Raw genomic sequence first — 18,117 nt, forward strand, 5'->3', positions numbered from 1 at the left:
TGAGTTCATATCCTTTGCAGGGACATGGATGAAGCTGGAAACCATCATTCTCAGCAAACTAGCACAAGAACAGAAAACCAAGTACCACACGTTCTCACTCATTAGTGAGAGTTGAACAATGAGAACATATGGGCACAGGGAGAGGAACAACACACACCAAGGCCTCTTGGTGGATGGCAAGCAAGGGGAGGGATAGCATTAGGAGAAATACCTAATGTAGATGACAGGTTAATGGGTGCAGCAAACCACCATGGCACATTTATACCTAAGTAACAAAACTGCAGGTTCTGCAGATGTATCCCAGAACTTAAAGTATATATATATATATACACACTTTATATATATATAGAAACACTTTAATTTTGCAATTCAATTTCTTTCATTAAAAGCTACTGAACAATAATTATATATCCTTAGAGGAATCAATAAAAATAATCTCCAGGTGAAATGTTAATGTATTATAAAATTCTTTACCTTTGGTTCAATGTTAACATGGATAACGACTTCCACTGACTTTTCCTTGAACCTGTAAAAACAAAATAAGTATTACCTTCTTTTAACAAAAACTTATTTTAGTTAGCTTTGTTATTGAACTATTTTACTCTTTTCTTTCAAATGTACTATCAGAATTGTATTTCAAAAGCCAAGGAATAAATTGAATACTTGGAGAAAATGTTATTATCAATTTACTTTCCTGTCATCATTTTAAACTGACATGTTTTACATGACTCTTTTGGGCAGTGGTTGAGTTTTTATTTTAAGGAGGGTTACATATGGTTGGGGAATTCCCATCTCACCTTGCAACATACACAATAAAGATTATATTTGATTCATTTCATGTAATTAAAATATGTAAACATGAAGTCATTACTTCAGCCTATGGATTGGGTACATTTCAAAATTGATTAGTTGGAGTCTTATTACAAACATTTATAGGTTTGAAGAAAGAAAACCAGAATCAGAAGATAAATACAGAATATCTTCCGAGTACTAAAAAAACTTATGCCAAGATAATCATTGCAGTATTATATTACTGAAGAATAAAATAACTGGATAATAATTTATATACATGTTTAGTTTAAGCAGATATTGGCAAACAGTTTTTCAAAATTGCTGTAGCAATTTATCCTCCCACGACAATCATGAGAGTAGCAGTTGCTCTACACATTTGCCAAATCTTTGGATTTTCAGGGATTTTTAAAAAAAAATTTATACACTCTAGTGTGAGTCTAGTCATATTATGTTTTTGTTTTAATTTACATCTCTTAACTAATTATGCCAAACAACTTTTTATACATTTGCTGGCCATTTAGAAGTCCTTACCACTTTCTTTTTCCTTATTACTCATAGGAGTTACATATTCTGGACTTATGCAAGAGTATTTAGTCAGATACAAGTATTACAAATATTTTCTACCTTTGGTGCATTCTTTTTCTACTCATTCGAGGACTTGATTAACAAAAGTTCTTTGTTTTTATTAAATCTAACTTCTCAACTTCTTTTTTTTTTTTTTCTTTTAAGTAAATAGTACTTTCTATGTCCTGTTGAGGAAATACTGGCTGACCTAAAGGTCATGAAGCTATTTTTCTGTGTTTACTTTCAGAAATTTAGTTATTTAACTCCTTATCTTTATTTGTATGACTCTTCTCAACTTAATTTTGTGTGTAGTGTGAAACAAATATTGAGGTTCATTTTTGATATGAGTATCCATTTTATCCAGCACAATTATATGAAGTATAACTTAAGATCTTCAGGCACAGTTCCATGACGTTTGACAAACTACATCCCTATGTAATCGAAATGCAATCAAAATATAGAAAACTTCCACCACCAGAAAGTTCCCTCCTGCTCCTCTGTAGTCAAAGGGCCTGCCCTCACCAAATGTAATGACAGTCTAAGGTTTGTAATCATAGATTAGTTTTGCTTGTTCTTAAAGTTGTTATAAACACAGTCATATGCTATGTATTATTCTTTATTTTTCTTGGTTACATATCTAGGAATAGAACTGTAGCCTCGTATTGTTTATTTTAAAATCATTTTTTCCTCATTAAATTGCAGTGGCAACTTGGTTGTAAAACAGATGTGTATATTTGTCAATCTATTTATGACCACTTTATTTTATTCCATTTGTTTATTTTTCTACTCTTATTTAAATACCAAATGGTAGTAATTAGTGTAGCTCCGTAGAAAGTCTTAATATATACTAGTGTGACTCCCATAGCTTTTTCTTCTTCAATATTGCCTTGACTATTATAGTCTTTGCATTTCCTCATAAATTGTACAATTTTCCCGTCAATTTCCACAAAAATCCTACTGGGAGTTTGATTGCATTTGCACTATCTTGCTCAAATAAGAGCATTGCAATATTGAGTCTCTAATTCTAGAACATTATACAGCTCTCTATTTATTTCTCTCAGCAATGTTTTGAGGTTTTCAATGTAAAGAACTTGCACAGCTTTCATTATACTTATTCATTAAGAGTTTAATGCTTTTCAGTGCTATTGTAAATTTCATTTTAAAATTTCATTACGTGTTTGCTAGTCTATAAAAATTTCCATACATTTTTGTTTATTGACCTTGATTCTAGCAAAATTACTAAAATTCACTTAACTTCAATAGTTTGTATATCCTTTGATTTTATATGTACACAATTGGGTTAGTTTAAATTCATGACAACTTTATGTCATTTTTCATAACTTTTCTCTTTTCTGTCTTATTGCAATGGCTAAAATGCTCAGTTAAATGTTGAATAGAAATTTCAATAGTGGACATCCTTGCCCTGCTCTGAAACTCATGGAGAAAATGTTGAATATTTTACTCTTAAGTATGATGTTGAAACTGCATCTTTGAAAAAATTGATAGTTTTCATCAGATAAAAGATCTCCCTCTAGTTTGTTGACATTTTTAAAACTAAGAATGGGTATTGGGTTTCATCAAGTGCATTTTATCCATATATTGAGATAATTGTGTTTTTTATCCTTTATTCTGTTAATCTGGTGAATTATGTAGATTGATTGTAGAATGTTAAATAAATTTTAAAGTGATTTAAATTGCAGGAAATTTCTCCTTACGTGCTAATATTTGAACTAAACTCTTCAGTAAAATACACTTTCAGTGTGATTAAAAGTGCTTATTTTACCATGATAATTTTAGAATTATATATATAATAGATTCATGTAATAGATACTTTGTTATCTCATGTACCTCAGTTTTGTCTATCAGGACACATACATAACACATGGACTAATTCTTTTACTTTGTCTTTCTTGACTAAAAACTGGTCAGGAGGAATGACCTGGAATAGTCTTCAGTACGAAATGGGAGCAGGGAACAGAGGTGCCTGGTTCTTGGAGGCATAGAGGAGTTGCCTGTCTAGTCCTCATATGCTTATCCTTAAACTTTGTGTTGTGTATGATAAATCTCCTTTACAGTTGAGTTTCTATTACATAAAGCCAAGCATAATTCTGGTTAGAAGAGATGATATTTATGTAAAAAATTCAAACTGGGCATAGAAAATGTGATATAAATTACATTTTAAAAAATTAACAAGAAGCTATTCCTGGTTTGCACAAGTATGGTTGGTAATTTTTCATCTGAATGTTTATAATTCAGAAATTAATGCCTCATCTGTCTCTTGACCCAGCCATTTCACACATGCATATCCTGACCATGCTTTATCCCAGACTGTTTTCATAAACTTTTTATTTTCTCTCCTTGGAAACAGGAATAAACTCCTACACTCTTGGGGTGAACCTTTGACCAATGAGAGAAGGAAGCAGGTTCGCAAACGATTCATTTTTTTCTTCTGATGAATTATCTTGAGACACAGCTTCTGTGGATTATTGGGAACATTGCTGTGGGATCTAGCTGTCAGTTGTACTTGGGAGTAGCTAACTAAATAATGAATTATCATTTTAACTCTCCCTCCTCTCCTGTTCACTTCCTGGTCCCTTACTTCTCTTCCTGGGATCACCTCCCACCCCACACCCCATTAGAGTAGCACCAGTTAAGTCCTCTGCTTCAGACTCTACTTTCTGGGAAACCAAAGCTAAGACAAATTCCTGTATTCTGTGTTTGTAATCATTCACAGATATCACTACATCATGCAATTATCAAGAAAAGCTACTTCTGCTGATAATTTTCAAAAATATTTTCATTACACAATTATTTCAAATTTCGACCATCTCTTCCCACCTTTTAAATCAGTCATGTTTATTCAGGAAAAAATATATCCTTGTACTTTCTAAATCAGAAAATAAAAATTTTAAGACTATGTAATCCCTTTACATTCCTTCAGGAACTATTTGGGTTGTATCTACATTTTTAAAAGCCAAGATATACCAGAAAAGCTTGGGCATCATTAAGCCTAGAAGCCTAAATTGATGAAACAACTTATTTGGTTAACTTGTAAGTTTAGATATTTATATTCCATTTCTTAATTTATCAATTTCATATCAAATTTACGTGACAGTTTAAAAATGTTTAATACTCATGACATCTAATGAATATATAATTTATCTTTTAAATAAAAATATGGTATATTTTGAGTTCTTCCAATTAAAATCAGAATATGAATAAAAATTTCTGTTAACAAATCAGTATATTTCAAAAGCCCTTTTTAAGATAGAAGTCACATTGATACTTATTTCTAAACCTGAAAAAATATGAAAAAAATGCTTTAGAATTGTGCTTCATATTGATTTGAAGGAGTGACCCTCAGTTACATGAGAGATTCTCAGATGGGCAATAACCAAAACATTAAATGATAGCAGGAGTTTCAGTAAAGGCCAGGCTCAGGCATATAAGAGTCTTGATAGAAATTACTATTCTGCCTCAAATTTATTTCTCAATTCTTCATGAAGCCTTTATCGAATCTGAATGTAATTTATGCATTTTTAGCTAAAAGCATTATGTTACCAAAATTAAAAGCCAAGTGGAAGGAACAATGCTTTAAATTGTGTCATTTACAAAGTATCACCAAAAAAGCAACAAACATATCTGATATTTATTAAATGCTTTTTACATGCCAAGATTGAATATTTCATATGATTTAATTTTCTGTCAGCACAATCTTCAAAGGTAGTCATAATTATTATCCCCATTTTGTAGATGAAGAAAATAAAGCCAAGAACATTTAAGTAAATTGCCCAGAAGTGGATAGAATTGAAATTTGAACTCAAGATACCTCACTTCAGGCTAAAAATGAGTAAGTTTTTAAAAAACACTTTGTTAACTGAATTCTTTCTTTACCAGTAAAGCAGCTATAACATGCTTCAGTAGTTTCCTGACAAGTTAAAGATATAATCTCATCTGGTATATGTGAATGACAGTTTAACAAACAGAGAACCAGCATATCTTCCAGGTGATAAAACCAACACCTGGGCAATGGAAATTTTCTGTTAGAGAGATTTGAAAGCACCAAAGAGTTCTAAGACAAGCACATCATCTTGTTCTACAAGCAGTCACACATGAAGTCCACAGGCTTGTTCCACAAATGTTTCGATTACTCAAAATGTTTTTGGAAACTTCTTTGGGAACTGCCTTTAGGACTAGTTTCTAAGCTGCAAAAGAAAATCATCACCATCCTTTTTTCTTTCCTCGTAAGTCAGAAGAACATCACAAAGCTTCAACCAGTTCAATTCTGCTCTCAAGAATCAAATTCTACCCTTAAGACTCAATTTTTACCACCACTGAAGATCATTTTACAACATATACGCCAAGTTCTGGATGAAATTCCCAAAAACAGTCTAAAGAAAATCAGTAACTACTGAAATGAAAGAAAAACTATTATTTGGGATGCACATTTACTTTTTTTCCTACATATTTTTGGGGAGGCATAAGATATTTAGGGAGATTTTAAAATACAGATATTATCTCATAGTTATGCCTTAACTACTTTAGTGTGAGTAAATTTTGACATCCATCTAGTGTAGAGCTAAAAGACTATGAACTGAGGGCTTGAGGACAAGAAAACACTATAGAGGTTTGGAGAAACATGCTTAGCCTGCTTCACAAGCGTCCAGAGAATTATTTGGAAATTTAACCAGTGGGTTCTGAAATAATTTTCTCTCCTTTCATGTTTCAAAAGGTGGTTCTTGGGCTGATATCTGTTGCAGAGTGTGATTTATGTCACAGAAATCTTTTCAGTCAACTGATATGTCTCATCTGAATTTAATTTCCATTGATGGTCCTTTCAGTCAAAGTAACAAAATTGGACCTAGGTGCGTTTAGCTGCTTTCTTTCTAAAAATGCAATATTTTCTATGCAGATTTTGATTCCTGTATGTATTGGCCCCTTGCCTGTTTCTGTAAGCTGCAGACCAGCAGGAATGCATCACCTTAGGGAAACACAGGGTTGGAAAACATGAGTGGAACTGCCAAAGCAAAACACTTAAATTGTGTGATTACTTCTCCATTCTTAACATAATAACTGTTTACTTGAGGAGATTATACTTCATCACAATGTCTACTTTAGTCAAAGCAGTTTATGTAACAATTTCATACATTTTCCCATATTTCTTAGAATATACACTTCCATATTACTGAAATGGCATTCAAAAAAGCATAGTTTGGGCAAGCCATTTCACTAGTCAATTGCTATTATCAACTGTTGAGGTAACAATAATGTTATTTTTTCCCTATATTGTGCAATATTTTCTAGCATACTGTTTATATTTAAATAATTTGGAATAATTCCACATAACATATCATGGATTATTGTTGTTGTTGATGGGTCATTAGTGATAAACATTATTTTAATACCTACCCACCTTAAAGTTTGAAATGTAAAACTAACAGTCACTTGAGTATATTAAGTAAAAGATATCTGAATAGGTTTGACATAGCTTAGAGTTTTTCCTTAAAAAAGGACTAGAGCTCCTGAATTTAAAAGAATGTATTTTTTCTTTGTTCTGCATAATAGAAATAACATGTGAAATAAAAATTAGCACTTTCTCTAAACAAAAACTTAACACATGTAAATCTGCTGTACACATTTTACTGCAACTTTAGCCTTTGACCTTTTAACATTTTATTTTCCTATGACTGTACATAGCAAATACTGAATAAAGTACAGGGCCATTAATTATTCCCAAAACAAGGACATTTCCTAATATTATTTCAGTTGGTTCACCATTTCAAGAAAGAAGTTTGAACTTTGCTATGGAAATGGGCAATTATTTACAATTTTTTTACTCATACTGTTTTCTTTCTTTCTGGAAGTCTGTTAATAGGGTTTTAAGTCATCTTCACATGCAGATCTGAGGTGCTTGACAAGAAACAGAGACATGCACTGTGTATTTTGTTGACTACAGAGAATTTTCTCTTACTTGATTTGATCAATCTCAAAGGAAGACCTCTATGTGAAATGAATGCATATACATGAATAGGCTACAGTTTCTTTCCACTTCTTTTGTACTGTTCTCAAAACACCAGGGTTAAAGGAAGAAAAAAAAATGGCCCTTGAAAGCTGGTGTTTCATACAAACAGCTACAGATTAATATGTACATCACACACAAAATGAGTTTAAGGTAGTCACATAAACACTCAATGGCTTAGAATGTGAGTATAGAGAAAGTCAGATTGACAAATTGGACTGTTGAGATTTCCTAATTTTGAAACAAATCAGAACATGGTTAATCCTTCATAGATTTGCATTCATCTTTGAAAAGTTCTCACAAAAATAACTATTTACCAACTATCACACTGAGAGTTCTCTATGTGTCTGATTCTCTAATGCATTCCTAAAATATTAGGGTATAGTTTTTTCTATTGTATGTCTGCCAGGCAAAATATGTTGTATTAATTATTGTTTTAATAAAGAAGCCAAGCTGATGTCCTAACTATAAAACTTTCAACAAATTCATTAGTGGTGGAAGGCATTTATAACACAAATTTTAATGAAGTAAGAAAACATTCCTCACTAACATAGACATTTGGGTTAACCGGGATATGTAGCATAATTCGGCCCGAGAGCCAGCTTATATTAACAGGATTTGGAGGGAAGAACCGGAAGTGTGATGTTCTCTTCAATCCTACTTTCTCAACATTCTACTTGACACAGGAAGAATAGAAGAAAATTGTGTCATTTTATATGCTAAATAGGTTCAAATCAATTTGAAAAACGCCATACTCTAACACGAAAATAAATTACAAACATCTAGATTTTCGTTTCTAACATAGGATTACTGTGATCTCACTCTACATTTTACAGCACACCACCATAATTGTCCACAACATGAACTCTTGTTTTTCCTCATCTACCTACTCCACTATTTCTTTGGCACAAGTCTTGTGCTCTTAATGTGCCTCCTTTCTATTATTTACATAAATTTGCATCCATGAGCAATAGTAAATACAGTTTTGATAAATGAACAATGAAATGGTATTTTAATCTAACTATCTTTATGTATGTTACTTTTTCCCAGTGTCATGTTTTTTAATATTTGCTGACATACATCAGACTGCCTGAGAGTGAATTGATATGAGTTATTGGTTCTCACATATTTTAGGAAGTGTGTGTGTGTATGTGCATACACACACCAACCAGAAAAACAACCAATTAAAGGAGTCAAAGTAACTAGCCAGATTAGTTTTTGGTATTGTGAGATGATAACCAAAGGCTGATTAATTCACTCAGGAACATCAATCAGTCTATTTAGGTCAAATAACTAGTTGATGTAATTGTTGTCTCAGTTGAATGGTTAACAAGACCTTTATGAAGGGCTTACAGTGTTGTTCCATCTTTGTTGCCTAGTAAAAGGTCTGTTAGAATAATGTCTTGATATTTAACTGGAAGTCATTAGTCTTCTTAGAATCCACTTGCCAAGCTCTTAGTATTTTTATTAATATTTATAACATTGCTATTTCAAGGATAACATTTTAAATCAACAAAAGGACAGAGACCTTGAATCAGTATTGTGTCCCACTAAGCAACGCAGGTGTCAGTGATTCAAGTCTCTCATTAGCATAATGTCAATGTGTAGTCTTCCTACCCAGTGAATCTTTGCTTTAAAAAAAAAAAAAAACTCAATTTCTGTAAGTTTACATTTTCTAGTATAAGCATTTCCTTTAATGAAAACAATAAATCAGTTCTGTTTATAAGAAATACTTTACTTTTAAATATTCGTCTATAAAAAAGAATCGTGCAGCTTCCTTTTAAAAGCATTGGTGACATTTAAATGAATCCTATTAAGATTTTTAAATATACATATAATGTATATAGGCAATAAATAAATGTGTTAATTAATTTAAACAAATAAGATACCCATGAGAATTACAGTTAATTTAAACTTAGTCTTTTGGTGCCTTATATCCAAGAGATTGATTTGCATAGTTGTTTAGTCATGAGTTCCTGGCATCTTTACTTTTCTTAATGAAGAGGCTAAAATTACTGAAACCTTTAAGGTATTGAGTCTTTAAGAGTAGTAGAAGAATATTGAAGTCATCTAAGGAGATTTTTCGAATCACATATATTTCCTTTATTTACCTTAGCAGATTTTTTTTTTTTTTTTTTTACATATGACAAAGGATTGGGCACATTTATGAATGAAATGCTCAAAATACATAGTATGTTAAATTCTCAATCTAGGAACCACACTATACATATGATATTATTATGTCTATTTTATACATGAGGAAACTGAGAACCAGGAAGGAAGGTAATTTGCCCCAGGTCACCTAGAGAGGCTTTGAGCCAAGATTTAAATTAAGGTCCTTGTGACTCCAAAGCTCATAGTTTTCCAGGGTAATCCCCATGTTTGAGGAAACGGCTTCATCTACAATGAGCTAAACCTTGAGACACATTAGGATCTCAGAAATCAGCCCTCAAGTGAAGAAGTCAACTTTCAAATTGCTGGCCAGGCATCAAAATTACCTTGTTGAAAAAGAGTATAGGAAAGAGTGTGATCTTATTAAGGAGACTGTGGGACTCTTCAGGCAGTGGCAATATGAAATGAAAATAAAAAGTAGTTTGCACATTTTGGGCAAAAATGAGCAAAAAGTGTTCACTTTTCGCCCATTTCAATTTAAATAAAGTAGTGTGCAAACTCAGTTATTCTTATCTTAATGACGTCTCAAACTTCTCCAAGTTAGAGAAAACACTTTTTCTTTAGAAGTGATAAGGGTCTTTTTAATTATCAGTTGTCATCAAAGAGGAAATATTTAGTGTTATCTATGCTGGCCGTAATTTGTAAACATGAAAATACATTACAGGCAATACTAGTAAAGTGGAGCAGCTTCTTTAAAAATGGAGTCTTTTAACACAGAGAAAAAACACACAAAATGTATGGGTAACATCCGGGCATTGTAAAGAAAACTTTCTGATTTATAATATTATCCTACCCACTTAGGAATACTTTAGGATAGAAAGGGATATCAAAATCTAATTTCTTTTTCTGTATTACAGGCACAACTATAAGATGATATTCACTAGATAGGATCACCAGGTAGAACCCATTTACAACTGCTATACTTTTTGAAAGTAAGGCAATTGTCTGAGATATGCATTTATTACAAGCCTACTACAACTAATAGGAGTTGATGATGGCTTTTAAGAAAAACTGCAGAATGTCAAATGGAAGCTGTCTCTACTTAACAAATACACTAGGCTCAAAAATCAAAAGAAAAGACACGTAAGGCGATGTTTATTCATCTATGCTCTCAGTAACAAGTTTTTAAGGCACTCACGCATCTCATTGTTTGTCTATTTTTATAAATATATGGTGTCATTCAAAAATGACACATAGGACATCCTGTCTGTATATATTTAATGCAAAGAGTAAAAAAGTAAATGAAATACTCATATGGTTCCTTTTGTTTAAGTTTTCAACATGAACAAAAACATTTCTCATAAATTTGTTGTGAGAGCTTTTGGAAAGGAAAGGTACCTGGTTGATTTTTGAAATGTTACTGAGTCGAAGCGTAAAAATAATTGTGCTCTACATTTTTCATTTATATTATTTTTAAAATATCAACTAGAGTGTGTCGATTGGGGAACACTGTTGCATGCAAGCTTGTGTGTTATTATCTGTGTACTAGAAAAAAATTCTAGTAAATTTTATGCTAAAAACAACTATAATTATAAAAGATGGAAGTGATAATAAGAGCATATGCAAGAAATTTTCTATGTGCTTTCAATTACACACTAGTAACAGTAGTATTAGTATTGTTATTTTGATACTGTTGTGTGTGTATAATGAAACATTCTATCATCCCCTATATGTTTAAGAACCAGGCTTTTTGGCATGGCAGAAAGGAAATATAAATGTAATTAAAAAGTGATTAAATTCAAAAAACTCTAGAGTGGTGAATTTGAATTAGAAGTAGCTATATGAACCCATGTGTTGCAAACAGACAGACACACCCACATATCCTCTCTCTGCCCACTAAAAATGTTTAGAAACAAAAAACAAACTGTGAAGAGTAACACTAGTGGCTGCGTACTGTGGTCTTGAAGTACCCTTTTACACTAAAAGAACTCAGAGCTGGTGAGAAAACGGCAGTTACAGTTCCATAAAACTGGAGCATTCTGTCATACCAGATTGCAAAGGAACTATCAAAAATCTATTAGAGTGGTATCAACATAACTCCATAGTGAAACTGAAAAGTCTCCCACCTGCCCAAGGTGGAACAATTTGAGCTTCAATGGTGATAATAATTACAACTGGGTGAAACTCATCCAAATATTTAAAACTACGAATTGCTAATACTAAGTATTAGAAAAAAAGAAATTGTTACATTTGGCGGATAATAAGAATCTAATTTTCTTAATCATTGATTTTAAAAATTAAGAAATTATTCTGCTTTTTTTTATATAAACTGAAGCACTAGGTAGCCAAACAGCAAATGAGAGAAACCATGTCCTTTTAGAAGTATTGTAGCTAATAAAGAAAAAGAAATTATGGAATTTGAATATAATCAAATTTTGCAACCCCACAAGTTAATTAATCTAGGCATTGAATATTAACAGCTATTCAAATCACAGAAAAAGAAACATCCAGACACTTTGCTCTACTAAAAAAGGACACCTAAAATCTTGTCAGAGGGTTAGTACCTGATTCTGCTAAATCCCCTGGATTCAGCTGTAAAATTTTAGAAAATATAGAAGACAGGTTGAATCATCTAGAGTTTATAATCAGCAACATCAGACTTTGAAATTCTGCAAAGAAAAGCTTTGTGTACTTCAGAAAATAAATGACAAGGAAAAGAAAGTGAGAGAAGGTAAATTGTAGATTAACAGAAAATTTTAAATCATCAAATGTAAAACTGGAAAAGACTAAACTATACCCTCTTGGAACATGCACTTAAATGATAAGACTATTTAAAAATTCAAGGAAGCAATTGCTGTAAAAGTCAGGGTAGTGGTTACTTCTGGAAGAGGTAGGTGGTGAAATAAGGATAAGTTACACACAGGGAGAAAGGCTGAAGAAATTGTTCATTATTGACCTGGGTCTTGGTAAACAGGTGGTCACTTAAATTAAGTCATTAAGCTGCACATTTGTTTGTTTTGGTTTTCCAGATCTGTATTTTATTTTATAATAAAAAGTTTAAATTAAAATAAAAATTATTGATATTCAACCGATATTTTATAGCAATTTTAGTTTAAAATAATTCATCTCACTATAAAAAATAAGTGTATAAGTTACTTAAATGTATTTTTGTGAATTCTTAGTAATTTAAAGAATTAAGGATTTTTTTATGTTTTATGGCTATCAGACCTGTAAGCTAACAATGAAAAACAGATTTCATTTAAGGCAATATTGATGAAAACTAAATAATTGCTTCAAAATATATTTTATCTAATGGAACCTAACAGTGTAGGAGATATAGCAATATCTGGAGATTTCATTGTAGTGAGGCTGCCATCTTTGGATCCTCATTATCAGAAACTAAGCTTCCACTTGCTGAGATGAGGGCAGAAATGAATCACGCCAGAGGCTGATATTGTAGAAATCGCTTCCAATCCTTCTGGTCACTTCTCTGGGTAAAGTGTCACCATGAGCAGAAAGCCAATCCCCTGTAATGATGATTTACAGTTGGAAAGTGGCTTTGGGACAGATTTACTGTTGCCCTATTCACACCACTCTGTTTCTATCACCAAAAGATATTTTTCCTGTAAAAAGCAATGTTAGGAAAGGACATATACATCAGAGCATTTTAATAAAACCCCTTCCTTTTCTCCTTCAGATACAGTGAGCAGTTAGAAAAGAGAGAGGAAAATATATACTAAGGTATTGAATAAAACATTGAAGGCATTCAAATCTTGTACAAGAGAAAACAAACATTTCAGCAAATACTCAAGTTACTAGACATGTTATCTTATTTTAAAATCTTAGGGTATATGTTATTTTAATATCTTAAGGTATAGTAACAATTACAAGAATGACATATCTTCAGAGGGTGTACATAAAAATGCATATTTTTCTTCATCTCAAATATAGTGTTTCTACAAATAATAAATAACAATAGCTCCCATGTATTGGTCACTTACTATGAAACAGGCCATGTTCTAAGTGCTATACATAAATATTGTCATTAATCTTCCAAACAAAAAGAGTAGAAGGCTGGAGTTTGGAAGTTAACTAATTGGATCAAAATTACATAGCTTACTCTCTTAGCTTACTACACTGATGCAAAAAGATGTTAAAATGTTAAATATCAGCTATGGCTCAAAGATAATCCCTCCACAAGAAGGATTAGATCAAGTTAAATTTTTCCAACAGAGGTTGTTTTGGTCTAAGTGTGTCCTCAGCATCCCACTAGCCCCCAAAATTCTTAGGTTGAAACAATCTTCAGTACAGTCATGTTGGAAGCCTGGAAGGTTGTGGAAGGTGGGGACTTTGGGAGGGATTAGTGTCATTAACTAAGAAGTCTGAGGAAGCTTTTTCGCCCCTGTGCCATGTGAGAAGGCAGCAAGAAGTTACTATCTTTGAAGAAAGTGAACCCTCACCAGGCACTGTATGCACTGATGCTTTGATCTTGGACTTCATAGCCTCCAGAACCATGAGCAATAAATTTCTACTCTATATAAATTACCCAGTCTAAGATATTTTGTTATCCTGAATGGACTGACAGAAGTGTTCAACATATAGTTCTTAACCACTTCCCACAATCCTTGTCTGAAAAAGGATTCACATGGTTTTCCCTAAGTACTATCCAAGAAGGCTAATTAGAGAAAAAAAAGCTGGAAAGAAAAACTAGAGAGGCTAGAGGTATGACTAGATTCCTAGAAGCAGAGAAGGCAGTAAGTTATTAGGCCAAAATGGAGAAGCATTTGACCTTTCCAAATGAACTTCCAGGGAAAAATTCTAAGAAGGAGGGGAATTATCCAAAGAAGCCATAAACATGCCTGGAAGAGAGATAGACACAGAAAATTATTGCTGGAAATATCTTCAGTGTTCAGAAAGCACCAACAGCAATTCATTTCAGTGTTAATCCAGTAGGACATTTTCTGACCTCTTTAATCTCTTCCCTCCCCAAACACCAGCTCTGAGTGGTCAGAAATTACTATGATGAACAAGCTGGTGAGAGGAGCATAGAAGCCTTAGATGGGTTAAGAGAAGAGAAACCAGCTCTCCTGCCCTGATATGAGACTTCCCATCTGCTACAGAGGAAGGAGAGGAGTCCAAATTGTAAAGAATTTTGAGTTTTGAGTATAACACCTGGTATTGATCTTGCTAATTACTGAACTGAGCCTGTGTTTTGTGATTTAACTTCACTGTAAGACATTTTATATTTATTATTATTAAGAAAATGCCACGAGGCCTGTCAAGGACAGAGAAAGAGTTGGCCCAGAGACAACTTTAAAGGGAGAAAGGAAACTAATATAAAGTTTTTTGCATTACATTCCGAGTTGTGCTTGTTTGACATAAAAATTACATTGACATTTGTGCTTCTGACCAAGGGTGGACTTCATGACATGTCAGTAGGAATGATTATTTTTGCCATCATGCTATTGATGTTATATGCGTCATATACAAGCCCTTTTTCATTCAGAGAAACTGCAGCTGATATTGTTATTTATATGCCAAAGTAGTGTTTAAAGGAGACTAACTTACAGTTCTTGTTTTCAGGGAGTATTTTTACTCTGAAAGGCAAAAGCCTTCTATGAATTGTCTACAAAATGTCATCCTTCTTACAAATCAGCTGCAATTGTGCCTTTCTGTTATTCATTTCACTTATATGGAATTTATTCACTGGCTTCTAATTTTGATCACACATACATGTTTAATTATTATCATGTATGTGTGCTCTTTCCCAATTTAGACGGTATTCTCTTTGAGGACAGATGTTTCAATATATTACTTTTCAAATCAATCCATAGTGTCTGACAGAACTTTATTCATAGAGCTCAAGAAATATATAAAGTCTGGCCGGGCGCGGTGGCTCAAACGTGTAATCCCAGCACATTGGGAAACCAAGGCAGGCGGATAACCTGAGGCCAAGAATTCGAGACCAGCCTAGGCAACATGGTGAAACCCTGTCTCAACTAAAAATAAAAAATTAGCTGGGCATGGTGGTGCATGCCTGTAGTCCCACCTACTCAGGAGGCTGAGGCAGGAGAATCGCTTGAATCCAGGAGGTGGAAGTTGTAGTGAGGTGAGATGGCACCACTGCACTCCAGCGTGTGCAGTCCAAAGTGAGACTCCACCTCAAAAAGAAAAAAGAAAAGATAAGAAAAGAAAAAGAGAGAGAGAGAGAGAGAAAGAAAGAGAGAGAGGGAAAGAAAGAAACAAAAGAAAAGAAAAGAAAAGAAAAGAAAAGAAAAGAAAAGAAAAGAAAAGAAAAGAAAAGAAAAGAAAAGAAAAGAAAAGAAAAGAAAAGAAGGAAGGAAGGAAGGAAGGAAGGAAGGAAGGAAGGAAGGGAGGGAGGGAGGGAGGGAGGGAGGGAGGGAGGGAGGGAGGGAGGGAGGGAGGGAGGGAGAAAGAGAAAGCAAAGGGAAAGAAATATATAAAGTCTGGAAATGTAAGTTAACAAACTCAGTTTCATTTTGTGACCTCAAACACTTGTTTCCATTTAGATATCAGCTTGATACAAAATAGATCAGTGTTTAGCTTTATGCTAAAGAAAGCTTTCAAATAAAGATGCATTTAGCTGTGTGCTTGTATTTAAAAGTCTGCTGTAAGTATATTCATATTTTTTAATTAATTAATTTTATTTGACAAATAAAAATTGCATGTGCATTGGCAGGGGCAAGAGGGCTGACTAGATGTAGCCAGAAAATGCCTCTTCTACTAAGAGGAACCAAAAATTTAAAGTAAGTCATCACACTTCAAACAGATCTTTTGAGAGAAAACACTGAAAATCAATAGGGTGGTGACGCAGACACTGTGGTTGAAGAAGGAAGAAACTGGGAAGCCTGCTCAGAGATGCCAAGTGCCAGGACTGGCCTCTGGCCCTGAACTGGACCTAAGGAAGGGCTAAATGAAGGAACTCTGTGGCACAACACTCTCACTGCAGACCTTTGGGATCTTAATTAGTGGCATTCCCACAACCCCCACAGACATTTAAACTGGCACGTGGAGCCACCTGGAGATCAGGCAGAGGCACAGCTCAAACCTTTGCAGAACCCAGAAGGTTTCAGTGCTCAGTACTGCTGCAACAAACCACCCCCATAAGGCACCTATCCCCATAGACCTCTGATCTTTCACTCAGTGGCTGCAGCTTCTGCTCTCTGCCAGGCCAGAAGACAGAAGAGTTGCCATTGCTGCAGGACTGTGGTGCATCCAATCAATAAGTTCCCTCATTGGTTGGCACCTCCCAAGAGTGCCTGTCTGGCCACTCTAACAGGACGGTGTCCACAGCACAGCGCCCCCTGCCCTCCAAACGACCTGAGTGTTTGGCTGGTGGCCTAGGAGCAGTTCGGCCCCTCCAGCACAGCCAGTGCTCAACCCCCCGGAGCCAGAGGACAAATCCGTGGGCCCAGTACCAGCTCCTCAGGAATTCAGCACACCACCCACGGGTATCAAGTTGAGATCTGGGGCCAGAACTCAAGCAAAAGAGGAGCCCCCACTCTCAGAAGAGACAGGAGTGAGGTGCAGGTTTGTGTGCCAATGCAGGAACTTGCCATCCCTCCCTCCACAAAACTGGTCTGGAAAGAGTGTGGCCTAACAGCCAGCCACAGTTCCTTCCCCAAGGAATTCTATGGCCCAGAACATCTGGAATGGCTCAGCAATCTGGGCATAGAAGGCCTGGGACAAGCCTAAATGGTAGGGCCTGTTCCTGGGGCAAACATGGACGAAAACCTGCCGGCTTGCGGGAGCATGAGTTAGGCAGGCACCACAGTTGTTGACTGGGCTGAAAACCCCAGACTGCAGCTGTCTTCTTAGTCGTATATCCATGGTAATACTGCCATGACCAGGGATCCTCTGCCCCTGACCCATTGTATCAACAGACCACTAACAGACACAACCTTACAACCTGCTCTGACTCTCACAAGCATAGGGGACCAGTGGACACCTGGCAAGTTGAAGATCTCCTGGTGACTTTATCGTCATCTGTGAGTGCACATAAAATAGGAAGGAGTGCAGCCCACCAAAGCTCCTCTTGGGGCAAAGGGAATGTGAGCTCAATGCCATTAGTTGAAGGAGACATCACCAAGGCTTGGAAAACGACTTAAGAGGGACTTATCTCTCAGTCTCCTGCCTCCCCTCCTCAGAGCACTGCTATATACACACTGAAAAACAAAAGGGGTGCACAATTGAGTAACATCCTATCTGCTAGCCCTTACTCTTACATGCTATATACTGGACTGAAGCCTTAATTATACCACCAAACAAATATGTGTTCCTCCAACACACAAAGCATCAGAAACCCACCACAGGATCCTATCTACAACCTAGGAATATTTACAGAGACATGACCATCTGAAAATACCCAGAAACAAAACTAGTTGACTATAAACAATATTCACATAGTCAAACCCTCAAGAGATACGAGATAAAAAACAAAAAGACCTATCTAAGTAACAGTAAATTCAAAAAGAAAAAGAAACACCAGCTCCCTCAGATAAGAAATCAGCTAATTCAAAAGAACTCCAGTAATTCAAAAAGCCAGAGTGTTTCATTATCTTTAAAGGATCACACTCACCCTATAACAATGAATCCCAACCAGATTGAAA

The 18,117-nt window shown here is 34.6% G+C and overlaps 1 long non-coding RNA gene across 1 annotated transcript in view; it reads right to left on the bottom strand.

Moving 5' to 3' along the window:
• Window positions 1-400: 400 nt before the first annotated feature.
• The window catches only part of LOC139357856 (uncharacterized), a 224,927-nt gene continuing 207,210 nt past the window's right edge, over window positions 401-18,117 (bottom strand). The window contains exon 3 of the long non-coding RNA XR_011611747.1: window positions 401-526. This is a non-coding gene — a long non-coding RNA (uncharacterized lncRNA). The remainder of the gene's footprint in view (window positions 527-18,117) is intronic.

The sequence above is a fragment of the Macaca nemestrina genome, chromosome 13 (assembly GCF_043159975.1).
Source record: "Macaca nemestrina isolate mMacNem1 chromosome 13, mMacNem.hap1, whole genome shotgun sequence".
NCBI lineage: Eukaryota > Metazoa > Chordata > Mammalia > Primates > Cercopithecidae > Macaca > Macaca nemestrina.